The sequence below is a fragment of the Coturnix japonica genome, chromosome 7 (genome assembly GCF_054131305.1).
Source record: "Coturnix japonica strain WE chromosome 7, WE-NBRP24, whole genome shotgun sequence".
NCBI classification, from domain to species: Eukaryota; Metazoa; Chordata; class Aves; order Galliformes; family Phasianidae; genus Coturnix; species Coturnix japonica.
This window is the reverse complement of record NC_140669.1, coordinates 3,418,723-3,436,480: the sequence shown is the minus strand read 5'-3', so window position 1 is coordinate 3,436,480 and position 17,758 is coordinate 3,418,723. Positions and strand designations below refer to the sequence as shown.

The 17,758-nt window shown below is 44.7% G+C and overlaps 1 long non-coding RNA gene across 1 annotated transcript in view; it reads left to right on the top strand.

The window, feature by feature from the left end:
- The first annotated feature begins 1,797 nt into the window (after window positions 1-1,797).
- Window positions 1,798-17,758, top strand: part of LOC116653699 (uncharacterized) — an 88,272-nt gene continuing 72,311 nt past the window's right edge. Inside the window, exons 1-2 of the long non-coding RNA XR_004308076.2 lie at window positions 1,798-1,920; window positions 16,609-16,697. This is a non-coding gene — a long non-coding RNA (uncharacterized LOC116653699). The remainder of the gene's footprint in view (window positions 1,921-16,608; window positions 16,698-17,758) is intronic.

The following is a 17,758-nucleotide window of genomic DNA, read 5'->3' as shown; positions in this document are numbered from 1 at the left end:
CGGTGCTTGGCTCAGCCCTCTCTAGCCCATGTGCATAGGGATGTGGCAGGAGCCATGGAGGTGAGCATGTCCTGAGATCAGCTCCATCTCTCCATGCATTCTGAAACAAGGAGACCATGCTTCTGGTCTGGGCAACAATGTTGATCTGTCCAAACCTCCCCTGCTTTCTGCTGACAAGAAAAAAGACTCCTGGCTTCTGTCCTAAGCTGGTAGCACTGCTGTGTGTGTTACCGTTAAACGTTTCCATCACCCAACTCGTGGAATGGTTCGAGGCTTAATTATGCAGTATCTGCAAAGCACCTTAAGATCTGCAGATGAAAGGCTCCACAGAAGTGCAAAGTATTATTTTTATTGTAGGTTTCACAGGCAGAAGTGGGTGCGTGCTTGACCTGATAACGTTAAAAGCCTGGTGGGTTTGCCAAGCTTTAATATGATCTGTTAAGGCAGAATTAGTGGGGTGTCCGGGTCTGAAGAGCCACGGCTCTGACGACAAAGGATTCGTGCTCCCTCGCTGCTGCAGGCACAGCTCTTGTGCAATTACTGCTGGGGTTTGTGGAAGGAGAAGGAATTTTTCACTGCCTTTTTTTTTTGCTCCTTATTTTTACTCATCCGTAGCATCCTTCTACGCGCTCACACCGAGTGGGTGTTCGTTCCCATTTGATATAAGCAAAGGGTTTTTATTTTTAAAACAAGGCAATAATCCTTTTCTTTTTTTTTTTTTCTTCCCAAGCCTTGCACAATGTTTGCCAAATTTGGAAATATTCCCTCTTTCTCATCAATCCATCTTATATTTGTGTGTAATTGTTAGAACTCGTGTCATAGAATCACCAAGGTTGGAAAAGACCTAAAAGATCATCCAGTCCACCACGTGTTAGCAAACATTTGCATTGTTTCATCTAATTATTTCTACAGCTGATCATTAAAAATAAAAGATGAAATTAATAAAATTAGCAGAGGTGAGAGATCAGCTCTCAGCACACACACATTTATATGTATACAGGCATGCTCATGTATGTGGCTGTATGTGTGTGTGTGCATGTGCTCCGGTGATGTCTGTGTGGGATATAAATAAAAGCTTATGATTTGTACTCACTTCACTGGCATGAAATCACAGATCCACCCCCAAAGGCGTTGCAGTAATTGCTGGAGCAAGAGCAGAAAAATGGAAATAATCTTTCAAGGGTATCGTTTTCTGAAAGCAAGAAGCTACAGCATAGCTTGCTGTTGGTATGTGCGTAATGGAAGTGTTTGGAAGGTGGGCAGCTCCTCTGTTTTGGGACTGAAATCTTGCCTGCTCCTTGTGCAGTACTGGGAGATGTGATCCCGTTATAATGATCCGTGGTACTTTTAAGGGATCACACATGTTTAAAAGCACATATTTGACGCCAACATTTTAAATTGTAAAGTAAAGCAGAAGCATTTTGTGTGGTGTGTTCTGCAGAAGGAGCTCTCAGGAGAAGAAGGAAAAACAAAACATTGCTTGCACATAATCCGCTGCATGGATTGTGTTCTTGTAAGGGAGTTTAAAAACCGTGATCCGATTAAAAATGCTGGATAGAGCTGAATTTATCTGTATTGGCGTGTTTAATTACAACCTCAATATATGTCGACATGATGCCCCAGAAAATAATGCAAGCTAAAATAAGTAAAGTGTGTCCAGGTGAGTTTGCAGTTGAGTGTTACTGCCGTGCTGTGTAGGTCACTGCATCGTGCTCATCTTCACACCGGGGTAAACTTGCTCTGTATTCTGCTCACAAAGCTTATACTGTTTATTTTTCTGTTTTCTGGTATCTACCAGGTGCTGCTCGGTCCAAACTCATGATGGAGTCCCTTCTGCCATGGAGTTGACCACAATGCCCCCCAACACTGGGTGCTGGGCACCGTGCAGATGTGCCCCAAGGACGCCTCCTGCAGCACCAGGTGTGTTCCACCTCTTGCTTTGTGCAGCACCCAACCTGGTCTAACAACCAACCTCCTATGGGCAGCTGTATTGTTGCTGTTTTTTATGTGACAAATGCTGTTGATGAATGTTTTCTACTTAGTTAATTAGCAGAACAGGGACTCCAACTGGCCCTCCGTTGGTCTCAGAGTGGTTTAGCGACTGTAGGTTTCACTGGTTGCTATCAGTTTGTATTTACTTTCTGTGTCATCTTCTGCTTAAATGACACACTGCAGGACTCCTCATGCTGAATAACGTCTTTCTGGTTGCTTCTCCCCTAAAGAAAATCAGTGTTCATGGCTGTCTCCCTCCCCGCTCTGCCCTTTAGCCGATGTCAATCCATTTTATGTTACATTTCTGTCTATTCCGCTTCCTTTCTTTCTGTAGACCTCAATCTCCGTGCAAAGACCTTAATCTCTGATGTGGAACTTTGTCAAACACTGTCTGGTAGTCTGGAGGCTGGCTGCCCAGCATGGGGAGGTGTGAGCCTGAAGGTGACAGTGTGGCTGAGTGAGGAGCAATGCATTTTTGCTGCTGCAGAGGTTTCGGGCTGTAGCCCCGTGCATGCCCACAGACACCACTTTGCATTATTGCCCTTTAATGCAAATTAATGCCCTTTAACCTACCCCCCAAAGCACTTTGCTTTGCCATGAGAGCGCAGTGTGTGAACAGAACTGCTCAGATAAAATTGGTTGTAGAGGAATCATAGAATGACCTGGGTTGCAAAGGCCCACAGTGCTCATCCAGCTCCAACCCCCTGCTGTGTGCAGGGTCACCAACCAGCAGCCCAGGCTGCCCAGAGCCACATCCAGCCTGGCCTTGAATGCCTGCAGGGATGGGGCATCCACAGCCTCCTTGGGCAACCTGTGAACAGTGCGTCACCACCCTCTGGGTGAGTAGTTTAGTTCACATTTTGCAGTGCTGCTGAGGACAGACTGTGTTATTTTCCTTGAAGTGTATGGAAAAGTTAAATTGAGGGCAGGAAAAGTTGTGTTGTGGTTTTTTGTGTTTATTTTTTATATATCAGATTTAATTTGTTTAGGAAGTAAATGTTATCAAATACGTGCAAAGAAGCACTTGAAGTCTGCAGCGTACTGCTAGTTTTGCCCCTGCCAAACACTTGGAAAGTCTCTTAATCTTTGTGTGCATCAGCACTATAAGACAGGTAGTGCTTATCAGTTTGTGAGGGATTTTGCAGCCTTTGCATGCCAGACGCCTTGGAAGCACCAAGAACTTTGGTGCCTGTGGTTTCTCGCTAACAATTCCCCTTTTCTGTTCTTACGATTTTTTAAAAAATATTTCTTCCAAGCAATAAGTAAAACAATGCCACAAAAATGCAATAAACAAACCCATTAGTGAGCCTGCCCTCCATCCCAGCCTGCTTCCCTTCCCACGTTCCTGGCCAGACAAAGGGGAAAATGAGAAGTTGCTTTCCCAGCGCGGGACAGCACAACCAGAACCACCGCGAAGCAAGGCAGCGCGGTGCATTCTCATTACTCATCAGCTAATTGTTCTGTGCATTTCCAGCTCTCTGCTCCCACACCTACAGGAGCTTGCTGACTCCAGTGCCGCGTGCCGCTCTCTGCAGCCAAAGCTCTTCTGATGGTCAGGGAATGGATTCAGCCCACCAAAATATGTTGCATGTTGCAAGTGGAATTTGCCCTCTGGCCTTCTGCTCCCCCTCTCCTGTGACCAACAAGTGCTGTTTTCTCCTCTCTTCCCCTTGCTGGTGAAAGCTGCCTTTAGCTCGCTGCGGGTTCTTGGTTCGGAGCCAGTGACGAGTTTCCTTCACGCCTCCGTCTGCTGTGCAGCCAGAGGAAAAGCAATGTGTGCCATTTTCCTCTGCAGTGGGCAAAGCCGCTGCTTCCCGAGCGCCCTCCCTGCCCCACCAGGACTGGTGGGGGGGGGGGGAGGGGGCACCGAACAAGCCTCATTTTGTCTCATTTCTTAGTATCTGTGGTGACACAAAGTGAAGTAGTGATAATGGAAATGAAGTCTTGGGCATCAAAATATAAACCAATTGATAGTGAAAATCAGGAACAGGAGGGTAGGCTAGGATGAGAGTGATGGAATGAGAGGTGGTGACTGTAAGTTGCGCTAGAAGAGGTTCAGGTGGGATACTAGGAACCATTCCTTCTCCAAGGAGCAGTCAGGCAGTGGCACAGCAGCACAGGGAGTGAGGGGCCACCAGCTCTCGGGGTGTCCCAGAGCCGTGGAGATGTGGCACTGTGGGCAGTGGGCATGGAGGGAGAGGGAGGAGGGTTGGACTTTTCCAACCTTAGAGATTCTGTGATTCTATGACTATAAATACAGCAAAGCACAGGAGGTGACTGCACTTGTGTGGTGTTGCTGTGTTAGTCTGTGTAGGAAGCTGTGTCTTGAGCTGAGGGTTTGCTGTGTTCGGGGAGCCTCTGGCCCAATGGCAGTGCTGATATTCCCCATAAAGGCTCTCCCTTCTGTCCTCCCAGGAGCGGCATCCCCCGCTCTGCATCCTTCACTGACACTGGGGGGCTCTCTATTGAAATGGTGGTTTTGTAGTCAAGGGTGCTGCGAGGAGTTCACACCATTCTTCTGTAAAGCCAGGCTGCTGTGGTCTGAAAAACTTTGTGTTGGTAAGAAAAATCTCTGAAAGAATCCTCTCCTTGTGAGAAAGAAATTCTTTTCATGTGGTGCTGCTTTATCAGTGCCATGCAGGCATCTAAAGCAGAGGCTCAGGAGGAAGAGTGGATACAATTAGAAATGGGATCCAGAAAGCGGGTGCTGGGAGAGGAGAGCTGTATGCTCCCAGCACAGGGGCAGGGCTGGCTGCAAGCTGGGCTCTGCTCACAGGGTGCAGGTGGAATGGGAACATCTTTGTTTTTCATCCACACTCTTCTGGAGTTACATAGCCAAAGTGTAACATTTGGTTTCAAAGCTGGATGGAAAATGCAGTCTTTCATCAGGACAGCTCTTTTGTATTTCGTTATTAACCAGTCATCAGTCTTTTGTTGATGATTTTTTTCCTGCTTTATTAATGTAGCTGAGCTAGCCCTGATTTCTGCATTACCTTCAGCAGAATGATGTTTTTTCTCACTGTAAGACTAATTCTCGGTACGTTTTTAGCTGTGATTTTGGAGTTGCGTCATTACTAATAATGAGAAGGTGAGCAATAGCTTCATTAATATAGTGCAGAAGAAATGAATAAGATTTCCTTTTGCTTGTCTTTGAAGCTGTGTCACCACTGCTCATCCAGCATGCTGCTGCTCCTTGAAATACACTTGCAGGATCCATTCTTTCATAGCCAGCTTGTTTTCTGTCTAACATATCCACATCCACCCACAGAGGCCAGTAATAAAGAACTGAAAATTAGCTGGATTTTGGCAAACTTTAAATCTGTTCCTGAGAAAAAAAAAATCATTTTTAACTACTTGTGGGAACAGGGCATTAAAATGAAAGGTAAGAAAGCAGCAACAGGTGAAAAATTAAAGTATAAATTTCCATGTTGCAATTTCACGTGCAAATATTGCTCAGTTCATATTTAATTCCAATAGAACTAAGCCTGCTTCTTCCTTCTCTTTATATTGTTTTATTGGAGAAGATGCTGGCCTGTATTAGCCACTTATTAGATAAATACAGGAAAACTGCTTGTCATTTATGGGTTTATCTGTTATCAGCGCGAACATCGGATGGAGCAGCCTGATTTCAAAGTGACAGCTGGTGGGACCTCTTCTTGATACATGCTAATCCAGTTTTTATTATGGAAAAATTGCCTGTGCTTCCAGACGGTGAAAGGCAGTTACAAGACTTAGCTGCCGAGGGTGGAACCTTATGATCTCTACTCTAACAGCCTAAAAATGAACTATTATCTGCCAGCGTAATAGCATCCTGATAAAATACAGACTGTGGGTAATGGATGGCACGAGCACGTCAGCACGTACAGTTACTCTTAGGGTCTCTTTCGTGCAGTAAATAAAGAATAGCCGGTTCTGCAGCAGCTCCAATTCGTGTGATGGATGATTGGGTGGGATTGGTGCACACACTGTGCTGCCTCTGGAGGGGTTGTGGTGCTGGGAAGGTGTCCCTGGGCTCTGGGGACCCCTGGGGCTCTTTGGTGGGAGGCAACACTTCAGATCAGAAATGGTGGTGACTGGGAGCTGCCACAATGCGGGGCTGCTGCTCCTTTCCGAAACCCCAACCCAGTCAATGTGGCACTGCCTGTGGGGTGGGGAGGAGCGGCTCGCTGGGGGCTGAACCGCCAGGTGGAGAAATGGGCTGTTTGTTGCATTCTTCCCACATTATCGGCCTCTCTCTAAAAATATTAATACAGCTGCTATATAACAGAGCGTCGTTTAATCAGGAGTATAATAGATGCTCTGAACTTTGAAGAAAGGCCAGCGAGGAGCTCCAGTCTCAAAATAGTGAGGTAGCAGCAGGAGATGGGGTTAAATATGGCTTTGAGACGTGGTGAGCAGTTGCTTTTGGTGAGGCTGTCTTACGTATTTCAAAGAGAAATCAAGTGCTCAGGCACAGAAGCAGCGTTAGATGCTCAAGAAGTAGCTAATTAAGCTCCCAAAGATGCACGGTCCCCGTTCCATATGGTCTGTGCATGAACCACACGCAGGGACCGGAGCTGGTTGTGTGCTGGGTTAGAGAGACTTTATGAGAACAGAACGGCCCCTGCAAAGCGCATTGGCTGCTCTGCCATCCTGGTGCAGCCGACAGCCTGGCCAGAAACATTTTTGGGAAGAGCGTGCCATCGCTCCTGTGAAATGCAGTTCTGGGCTGCGTTGGGGGTTGATTTTGTTGGGAAGCTGGCTATGAATTCATTTCAGTGGCACTTATTAATAATCCCCATCCCTTTTGCTATGGTGGGTGCGCGCCGCTCCCATCAGAGAGGTTTTGTCCTGGGCTCCAGGGTGGAAATACGTTTTGTTTTCTGAGAATGTTTCCCATACACAGGGATTGTGCATGCTATTTTCTTTACTCCATGTACTACATCTATCTGCGCATATGTGATATTACAATGAAAGGAACAAATTCTGAGCCTTAAGAGAGCCCATTGGGGTGCTGGGTCCCATGGATGTGAGGGGGCACAGCACAGCGCTGCATCCGTGGTTCTGAATTCCCCAGGTTCTGAGGATTTAATGCGTTTGAATGCAGTTTTCTGTGATTTAAATGCAGAATTATTTCAGTTCCCAAACTGGGAGGAAAATAGCCGACACTCTTTTTGCTGCTGCTCCCCCTCTTCTTCCCCCCCCCACCCCCCCCCAACCCGCCTTTTAAAGGAAAGAGCTTTATCTTAATTAAAGTTTAATTAAGGATCACGTTTGGCAGTACTTTTCACACCGATCTCCACCAGCAGATTTTCTAAGGCTTAACTTTATCGTGCAGAAAATCCTCTTTTATTACTCCCAACCTGTTGTAAAAGCTGTTGGCATGGCGCGGTGGCTGCCTCATTCGGTGGCCTTGTTTGCCGCTGGAAAATTCCCAAGTCTCCAGAGATAGCACCACTGTGGTTCAATTTAATATCTGTCCCATCACTACAAGACTCCGGCTCATTATTAATGATACTATTCATTAATTTCTTGTTGGGCTGATGTTGTTATTTATTAAAATATTAAAGAAAGCTCCTGAGACACATACATAATGAGGGACACCTCCATTTGGCGAGCTGCACCAGCGGAGGGAATGAATGCAGCGCAGATTTAGCCGTGCCGTATCCCTCCCTCATTAGTCCTGCTGCATCTCTGAGTGACACCGTAAATTCATTTCGCACACTGTCCAATCGGAGCCTAATACAAATGTGGGGCTCTTTTTTTTTTTTTAATGAGCCATTCCTATGCAAAATGAATTGACTACTGTCCGACTCATCTAATCGGCGCGTATTTGGGGGAAGGACTAAATGGCCTACATTTATATAGGAAATAAATAAAAGTCGGCTTATTTTTTCCCTTTCCAGTCTCGCGTTTGGAGAATTTCAACATCATAAATTCTGCATTTTAAGAACCTGCCGCCTCAGTTAACTGAATCCCAGCATGACATTTAGACGGGCGATGGTTGTGTTGAAAAGAAAAAAGCCTCGACAAGCAGTTTGTGCCCAGTGCCGGCCATTTGATGTGTCTTTCCTCCCATCCCAGGTGTAGCACACGGAAGGCCCCGCAACACTTGATGTATTGCTCACTCTTTTAATCAGGGAGGTTTCTGACCGCGCTGCTTTGAGTGCGAGGCTGCACGGAGGGAACCGCGCAGCAAAACGCATCAGGCAAACTTGGAATTAGTTGAGCCATGACGTCACGTGCTTGTTCTGATTGCTGGGAGAGGGGCTGGTATTAAGGGTCTTTTTTCAGGCCAAATGAAGATCTGCATGACAATTGAGGTAGCATCTGAAGGTAAAGTTTTAATTTGTTCTATATGGTTGTTATTTCCACCCTGTGCAAATAATTATCGCAGTGAAGAAATACCTCAGTTTTAAGAGGATTAACAGGGTGTAATTGCAGCCTGGTCTGCTCCCTCCTTTAATAACTATGCTCTCCATCCATGCTCAGGGCAGCAGCTTTGTGTGCTGCTCGAGGGCTCTGTGCCAGGACCCCCCAGCCAGGTGCTGATCGGGATGGTGTGTCACAGTGTCACACGTGGGCATGGGCTGCAGCGCTGCGCCCTGCTTTTTGTGGCACGAGGGGTTGTGGTGATGCAGGATGGGGTGCTGAAAGCAGGGGCTGCACGGCAGTGAACGTTGCTGTAGAAAGTAAACTGCAGAGCACTCCTCTTCCTTTCCTACTTGTCAAGAAATACGAGGTTCCTGATGTGACCAATATATTGCTTTAGTGATATCTCTGCAAATTTAGAAACTCAGCTTGTTTAAACAAAGTCCTTTATTATATGTTCCTTGCTAATAGTCTGGCTTGCCCGCATGAACTTACTCCTTAACTTGGTTTCTTTCCTCAAGGCTGACCTCTGTGGGGTGTGTTTACTCATTCCCATCATACCTACAGCGATGTGGTGGTCCCATGCTGTGCACTCCTGTTCCCCGTGGCCCTCAGTGGGGTCTGATGGTCCACACTGTGCTCTCCCATGCAGCTCTCCAAGGCAGAGCTGTACCCAGCAGCCAGGCTGCACATTCCTTGCTGTGGGAGCAGGGTTGGCTCAAGCAGTGCAGGTGAGCATTTCTTAGATTAGATACCAGTGTGATGATGTGTCAGCCTGGGGTAGAAAGCTCAGCAACCTTGTGATTTTCCCCACAACTTCCCCACGTTAAACATGAAGTATTTTACTAGGCAGGTCTGAATTTGCATCTTCAATAAGTGATGTGAGAGGAGGTTTCCTTAAGGCAATCCGTGAGTGCTCTCAGAGGTCACGGTTAGGCTTTGAGGTGCACCTGACCCACCTGTGGCAGGGTTTCCCTTTTGCCTTTGAAAGCTTGATTGAGTAGGGTGGTATTATTTGACAACTTGCTTAATACCCTGTTCACACCTTCACTACCTCTCTCATGTGCATGCAGACACAGTGTGTGACTTGAGGTCACCCAGTGAGATAGTAAAGGACCAGAAGAACCTGTGGGTGAAATTCTAATTCTGCCTGCAATGAGAAAAAGTCTGTTCTGAACCTAAAAAGGAAGGCATGGTGCTCAGATTGATGGAAAGTATTCCGGTGCTCCTGTCAGAACTGTAACCCATGCTCTTTGTGCTTGAAGTCAAAGCTCAAGATTATTAATGATAATTAAAAAAGATTGGGAAGTCTGAAAGCAAAGGAGAGAGCAGATTTAATAAAACTCCTGGAAGGAAACAGATTCAGAATGCTGTGTCCCTAAGATCTGAGAACACTGGGAGGAAAAGGAGCCCCTCCATGCAGTCTCAGAGAATTGCTGGACCAGCTGAGTGTTCAGGCACATTTCTGTGTGTATGTTAAAGAGGTTTGGACTCTGCTCATCAAAAATAGCGATGTTTTTTGGATGAAACATTGAAGGTGAATGGCACAATCAGAGTTCTTGCGTTAAGGGAGGCTGTGGATGCCCCATCCCTGCAGGCATTCAAGGCCAGGCTGGACGTGGCTCTGGGCAGCCTGGGCTGCTGGTTGGTGACCCTGCACACAGCAGGGGGTTGGAGCTGGATGAGCACTGTGGGCCTTTGCAAACCAGTCCATGCTGTGATTCTATGATCATTTCGTCACCAGTCCCCCTGTGCTGCTGAGCAGTGCTGGCTTGTTCAGGCACTGAGCTGCCGTATTGCCAAGTAAGTTGCTAAAAAGTGTTACAGGATGACACCCCAAAATTTGCTGACTATTAACAGAAAAATCTTTGCAGTCTTGTTTCAATGGCGCATTTTATTGCTTAATTGCACCTTTCCAAGCTACTATAGGTTGCTACAAGTTTTTCTTGCAAAGCTGTGCTCCAGAACATAGTTGCAGTTTTCCATACTTGCATACTATCCATGTAACACTCCAAGGCTCTCATTTAAAAGCCAGGAAGGCTGGAACTGTTGAGCACCAGCAACTGCCCAGCTCACCTCTGAGCTGTCTGCATGGAGAGCACCAGCATTGCACCTGGCTGCTGTGGCTGCAGTGAGTCAGTACTGACTGCTTTCAGAGAGATGAAGGCATCGAGCATGGCACTGTAATTAACAGCCCCATCCATCTGATTGGAAAATAGACCATTTTCCATGAGAAACCACCCTAACAGTGCAACGGTTCTGATTCCAAAGACTGTGATTTTCTTTAAATTCTTTCCATCACCTGTTGTGAGCTTTAGTCAGCCTGTGTGCCATAAGCTCTTACAGCAGATACGCTGCCAAGGCTGGCTGCTGCTTGGAGCCCGTGGGCAGCACCAGCTGCTGGGGGTCTGTGGGGCTCTGCAGGAGGGTTAATAACGCTCAGGGAGATGGGAAAAAAGAAAGTACCGTGTCTCTCACAACTTGCAAGGCTGGGAAATGCTTCCTCGTGTAATTTTCTTGAAGTTAAAGTCGAGGTTATTAGGGTTCACTTAGCAGATAAAGTTTGCCACAATTTTCCTGGTCTCCACGATAAGATGACAAGATATCTAATTTATAAAAGCAGAGCAGTGCGCTGAGGGCTCTGAACCATGCTTGAGGGATGCACCGAGCTACTGCCAGCTCTTCTCTTTCCCGTGTATTTTTATTTACGAGGAAATTTGAAAGCAACGTGCTTGAACTTCACTCGGTAACCCTCAGAGCTGCTTTCAATTTGTTTCTTTGTAAAACAATCCATGGTGGCTGCACGGAGCTGAGGCAGTGGGGTGGGATGGGAAGCAGTGCTCACTGCAGGATCCCATGCCCCATTGCACTCCTGGCCCCATACCTACATGAAACCTCTGTTTATCCCCAGCCATGGGGATAAACGCTGTGATGCCTTCTACCGTCTTATTTAACTTAGCTGTTTAATTTTATGTATTTTATATCATCTGGTTTCGTAATACCATAAAAGATATCTATAGGCATGTTATATATAGACGTGTATGTGTTCACTGTTTTTGAATAATTTGAGGCTGAGGGATGCAAATTCAGCTGGAGTTTTAGCAAGAGGCGTGAATTCTGCTGCTTTCCCCCCCTACACACACACACAGGAAAGCCCTCCTGTTGCCCTACTGGGAAAGGTACAGGCACAGCTAGTCAAAACACGCCCTAAGGCATCTGTCTGCTGCTGGATCTTCTGGGTCTTTATGTAGGAAATGAGGGAAGGCCTTGGCATCAGAAATTTGTTACCCACACGAGTAATTTAGGTCATGCTCAAGTCACAGAATCATAGAATGACATGGGTTGGATGGGACCTCAGAGGTGATGGAATGGCATCTTCTGAGTACACTACATAGGTGGACCTTCTTGATGCTCTCTGCCTGCTGTGGGTTCTGCAGACTCCAGTCAGTCCTGTAGCACTTCTCAGGAAGCTTTAAAATCTTTAAACACTGTTTGTGAAAGCTGAACTTTAGAAGAGTTGTCCTATAATAGATTGTCCCATTAATGGTCTTGCCAATGGTGTATGCATAGATAAAATCACCCTCCTTTTTCTACTTTGATAGTCAGTTTCCTGTTGCTTTCATGTTATTACAAGAAGTAGAGAGAGGTTGAAGTTATTTCTATCTTCTTTTGGTTTTATGAGTGGGAGAGAAGAATTACAAGCTACCTTCCTTGTCAGTGATGTTTGTTGTCTTAATGAGGGAAAAATAGCCATTAACTGGCCTTAAGCATGTACTTGAATTTCACTAAGTGTTTTCTTTGTGTAACTGAGGACAGGTAACAGATCAGACTTAGTAGCTACTGGATGTGACCAATTTATAAATGCTTCATTTGTAAGATTTTCTGATGCCACAATGTGTATCTTAAATTAAATAACTGATCATGGGAACTCATCAAGTGCTTGATTTTTAGGTCTCACTGTTTCACCCAAGGTAAAGGCGAGAAGACGTGTCTCAGAGATGCAGAAATACTCTCAGCTGTTCCAAATTGGTTAATACCTCTCCATGCACAGCCTGAAGTGGAGCGTGTCTTCAGGCAGCTCTTGCATATTGCACAGGTTGCGTAGTAGAAGAAAACACAAGGACAGTGGTATGTCTAAAGAAGGTGGAAATAAACAAGAGGCTCTCTTTGAACTCTAATATACCTCTGTGGCACATGAATGTGGCACTGCTTTTCAGGAGATAATAATTAACGACATTCAGTTGGCTTCCCTTATCTTAAATTAGGGTAAGCTTAAGGTCTAAAGACTCTTTGTGCTGGCTGTCTGGAAATAATGGCTGTGGAGTTCAGGTTTCTTCAGCATTGTGGAGTATTTATTTTTCTGTTGAATTTCTACTTCTTGCTGTGCACTCAACCTCTTGTCTTTCACAGCTGAAAGAAAAAGTAAGGATACAAATCTGTGTTTCACCTAAAATTTTGTTAGATGGGTGTTTCGAACAGTGGATTTATATATATATATATATAAATATATTGTATATATATATATATAATGTCCTTCTTCTAGGCATATTTTGCTTTCAAGGGCAGTTTTTAGCAAGGAAATGCATGTAAATAGTAAGTCTTCTGTCTAAAGTTGCTATTTATTCGTTCTGCAGTTGTGCTGGAATACAGAGGCTCATTCAGGACACCTCTGTTACATGGAGACTCTTCACGCTGTTGAACTCCAGCGCTGTACTAAATTTTATGTTAAACAAAAAGTGCTTAAGCTTTGATAACGTTGCAAGAAGAGAAGCACGGGGCTCTGCCTGCTTGCCAAAGTGCGAAAATCATTTTTATTCTCTCCTTTTCAAACTCCCATACATATGCTTTGTGACTGTAATTACGCTCCTTGGGGTGTGCAAGGCAAAAGGTGGTAGTCAGGTGAAAAACAACACTGGGAGATTGATGATGCTGTGTTTTGTTAATACAGTGCAAAAGATGCTAGAAGATTATGATGCTCACATTTGCCTGTTCTATTACTGTGGTCTAAATGTTGTTTCCTCAGTGGCTTCTGAGCTGATATTTCAGTTATCTCAACTGTCTTTATTAAAAAAATGATTAAAGCCCCCCAAGAAAAATGAAAACAGGAGAACAAAATAATCTCGCCCTCATTTTCTATGAAACCATTTTAAAGGCTCTCGGGACATTGTTTTTCATCTTCAGATTAGAGATGTGTGCTTCTTCAGATAATCTCTTCTGCATACAATATGGGCTAATGCTGCCTACCTGGGTGCAGAGGGGAGCCTGAAAATACGAAGGCAACTGATGAAATGAAGGTTCCCGTGTACTTTTAATTGGACAGACTGCAAGTTTCCTTAGGACAAAGTCAGATAAAGACACATGAGAATAGATCTGAAATGTAAGCAAGTGGTTCTGCTTCTGGTGTAAGCAAAGCCTTTTGATTAGCAGTCATGGATTATAAGAGGTTTAACAGCTTTTTGTTTTCCTGGGCAGGTGAAGCACTCACAGTTTCTGAGTGAGTCCCCAGTTGTTTCATGCTGCTGTGTGCATCCATGGTCATGATTCTCCTGGTGGAATTCCAATGGTGTTTCATTTAACGATACTACTGAACTCCTCATTACTATTTTTTTTCACTTCTTAGCTGTTACATGTGATTGTTCTGTATTATCTCCTACCTTTCTTCTGGGACAAAAGGGCCCAGCTTAACATGCAAGGAAAGCTCGTTTTTTATTCCTGCTTCTTATTTGCAGTGACGTGCAGTTGGTGTATGACCTGCCATAGATATTGCATGAGAAATGTGATTCCAACAGCATGTTTACCGCTCTTGCTATTCCCCTGCCCAGGGCGGTGGTGGATTCACCGACCCTGGGGGTGTTCAAGGAATGTTTGGATGTCATGCTGAGGGACTTGGTTTAGTGAGAACTGTTGGTGATGGTGGTTGGACTGGGTGATCCTGTGGGTCTTTTCCATCCTTGGTGACTCTGTGGTTTATGACATGCCTGCCCATGGAATTACGGCAGGAGCAGCTTATGAGTGTAAGCTACAAAATGGCAACACCAGGATGCTCTCGTGTCCGAAAGCACAGAGTTTGTAAAGGGTAATTGTATAACGTGACTTCCAGCTTACATGGTAGTAATTTGGAGCTTCTTGTCATTACTGGGATGAGTTTGGCAGGTGAGGGTTTCCATGCACCTGGCTACAAATGTTACGTGTGTTTTGGCTGGGTCCCTTTGCGTTTGGGTTTTTAAGAAGACATTTTAAAATCAAAATTGTATAAATTAGATGATTTAAAGATACTCAGTGTCCTGCTGGTTCTCGTTCCAAAGTGGCTGTCACCTTTTGGCCATTTTTTAGCAACAGGGCAATTCTTAGAACTCGGGGTCAGCCATCTTTGCGGTGTCCTCCAAATCTCCATGCTGAGGTGCTTTAGAAGTCCCAGCTTGGTGTTTGTTTGATTCCTGCTGTTGGAAGGCATCATTCTGCATCTCTGATGTCGGGCTGGCAGAGACCCTTTTGCATTTTCTCAGTAGCTTTGCACCCAAAACATCAATGCCCTCATTTCTACCTCGGTTTGACGAGGACCGCTGTCGCATATTACAGATTAAAATCACATTCAAAGTCTTTGAGTTTTGAGCTTTACGGTAATCCAGGCAAAATCGCCATCGCTCATCTGATTCTGCACCCCCCTTTTTTCTAAAGCTTTTTGCCACCTGCGTGGAAGTCCCGCTATCTGATTTTTTATATGCTGCTGCCATTAGGCTGAAATGATTTTTCCTCAGTTTGCTCAAAGACAGATTTAAAGTCAGGTCCCAGAGGTAGCAGGAAAGTCGATCCCCTAAGCTACTCAGTCGTTGTTTGCTTTTTTACATGTAATATCCCATTTCTAAGCCAGAGTGTAATTTAAAATACAACACACACCACAAAAATACGTCCTTCAGAAATGTTGTAATTTGACATTTAATGGAAATTAACGGCTTTTATTGTCAAGTTTTCTTGCACTCCGGACCTGAAGAAAGGATAAGGGTATCTGGGATTGTTTAGAAATATTTCCCAGCCTTTTCTTTTGGCCGGAGTTCCCTGACTTTAAATCAGTACAGCTCTAGAATAATGCTGTTGAACTCATTTAAAATACATCCAAAAATATATAATGTTGAGTGCATTAATTCACTTAAAAATTAAATCTCTCTCTGACCCCGTAGTTGTGTTTTCATCCCCACTGAATACGCGCAGGTCTGCAGGGAAATACCCATTAAACCCTCAGATTTATTGCAGAGCTGAGAGCAGCAAAGGGTTACTTCAGCCCCGGCATTGTAAGTACAAGCAACAGGACTCCATTGGCTTTAATTTGTCCATGTCTTTCATTTGATACTACCAGTATTAATAGCTTCGCAAGGAAATTCTGCAGTCATTAATCATAATAATTAATCAGATCCAATTATATTGCATATAAATGCGAACAAATTGCTGAAAAAATAATGATCTATCACCAACATGTCAGAAGGAAAAAGAGACTAAAATAGTAATTAGAAGCAGGGCTGTAGTTGTGTACAGGTACCCCGCGACTGATTTTAACAGTAGGATCATCTGATGATGTAATTAGTGGGAAGAAGGTCCGGCTGGTTCTGCAGCAGCCCCCCACATACTGGGGGTGGGGGAGCAAGAAGTCATCTTCCCTTCAGTGACCGTTTTTACATTCACCACCGATTCCCTGCTTTTGACAAAGAAGATGCAGGAAATGTGGCTGTGGTCATTTTACACCAAAGTTTGGCTCGGTGTATTTCCAAAATCCCTCAGAGCCCCTCTCAGGCTGGAGAGGAGCAGCAGCATTTCCCCCCTCCCACCTCCCACCCCCCCCACCATGAAGGTGCCATTTAGTGAAGATTTGTGCAGCTCAGAGGAAACACTCAAGTGGGATTATCCTATAACAGGGACCCTGCTCCCCCAGGTCCACGCGTCCGCTCCTTTCCCTGCAAGGCAGACTTTCAGTATGGGCTTTTTGTGTGCCGTGGTTTGTTGTGCACGCTGCCGATGGGTGCACGTTCAGTGAGTATTAAAGCATCCCCTTTTAGAGAAAGCACCCCCAGATCTTCAAATCCTTCTGCAGCGGTGCAGTGGATTACACTTGAAACAGTTAAGGACTGATGAGCAGTTTTGTGATAGATTTTCTACTCGAAAATAAATGTGAAGTTCATCATAGTTTTCAATAGTAAGCACTGCACTTTGCTGCCTTTGATCTCAGCGTTGTGACTACTACAAAGAAATAAAACCTTATCTTACCTTTTCCAGCATCTCCTGCGGAAGACCTCAATAATGCATAAGAACATCTGGAAGTGCGGTAATTTCAGCTATCAGAGATAAGAATTGACACAAAACAGGTAAACCCTACAAAGTCATCGTGTTGAAATGAGCTGATTAAGGTCTGCTAACATAAAACATCATGTAGAGTATTTCCATGCTTGCTACATCTTCCCATTTTATATATGAAAAAAGGAATGCCAATTATTTAATCCCTCTCGGTGTGTTTAATAGGTTGATTAGCTGGGAGCTATATTATATTTTTCCATAAAGAGACGGAATAGGCTGCAAATCTATTGCCGTACCCATCTATTTCGAGCTAACCGTGAGTTCATAGAAAATACATGGGCATAGTAAACAGGGTTTTGAAATGACAATTTTTTACTGGTTGCAAGTGCTAATTGCTAGTTTCTCAAGGGTATAGAATTAATCACCTGCTAGATTTACAGTCTCTAGGTTGAGACCTGAGGATGGAGGCAATAAGAAAAGCTCTTGAGGGACATATCATATGGTGAGTCTAAATATCAGTCTCTATGCATATGTAAATTGGCAACAAAGTTTTTTCAAAGCTCAAGTATGCTAATTTCAAACAGGCAAGACTAAAGCTAGCTTTTAGCAGCTGTTTAACGTCTGCCTGTGGGTGGTAGAGAGAGCTTAAAATACAAGCAAACAGTGGTGCATAAGTAATTAAGCAACATTTTGCCGGGCATAAATAATTCTGTTTATATTGCTCTTTGAAGAGTATAGAATACAAAATAACAGATCAAGTGCACCTTTGGTCGCCAGAGGTTAACTGCTCTTCCTCTTCACCTTTTCCTTGCTTTCTGATTCTTTTAGAGAAGAATTAAGTGGGGGTCGGTGCTGTTCCCTGTTACTTGTATATCGAAGGCAAGTTTAGGATGTGCCATTTTGGTGGCTCAGTAGCATCCCCAGATGATTCCTCATCCTAGGATAAACTTTTCTGGCGATACGGGGTGGGTCTGATGTGGACCTGTATCTGTATTTCGAGCACCGTGCTTTCCCCAGGTCAGACAAGGCTGGTAAAATTATGCTAGATTCACTCTTTTGTTAAACTTACAGAAATTGGTGAGTGGACTCGGCTGCGTTCAAGGCCACAGGGCTGCTGATGGGCCGTAGAACA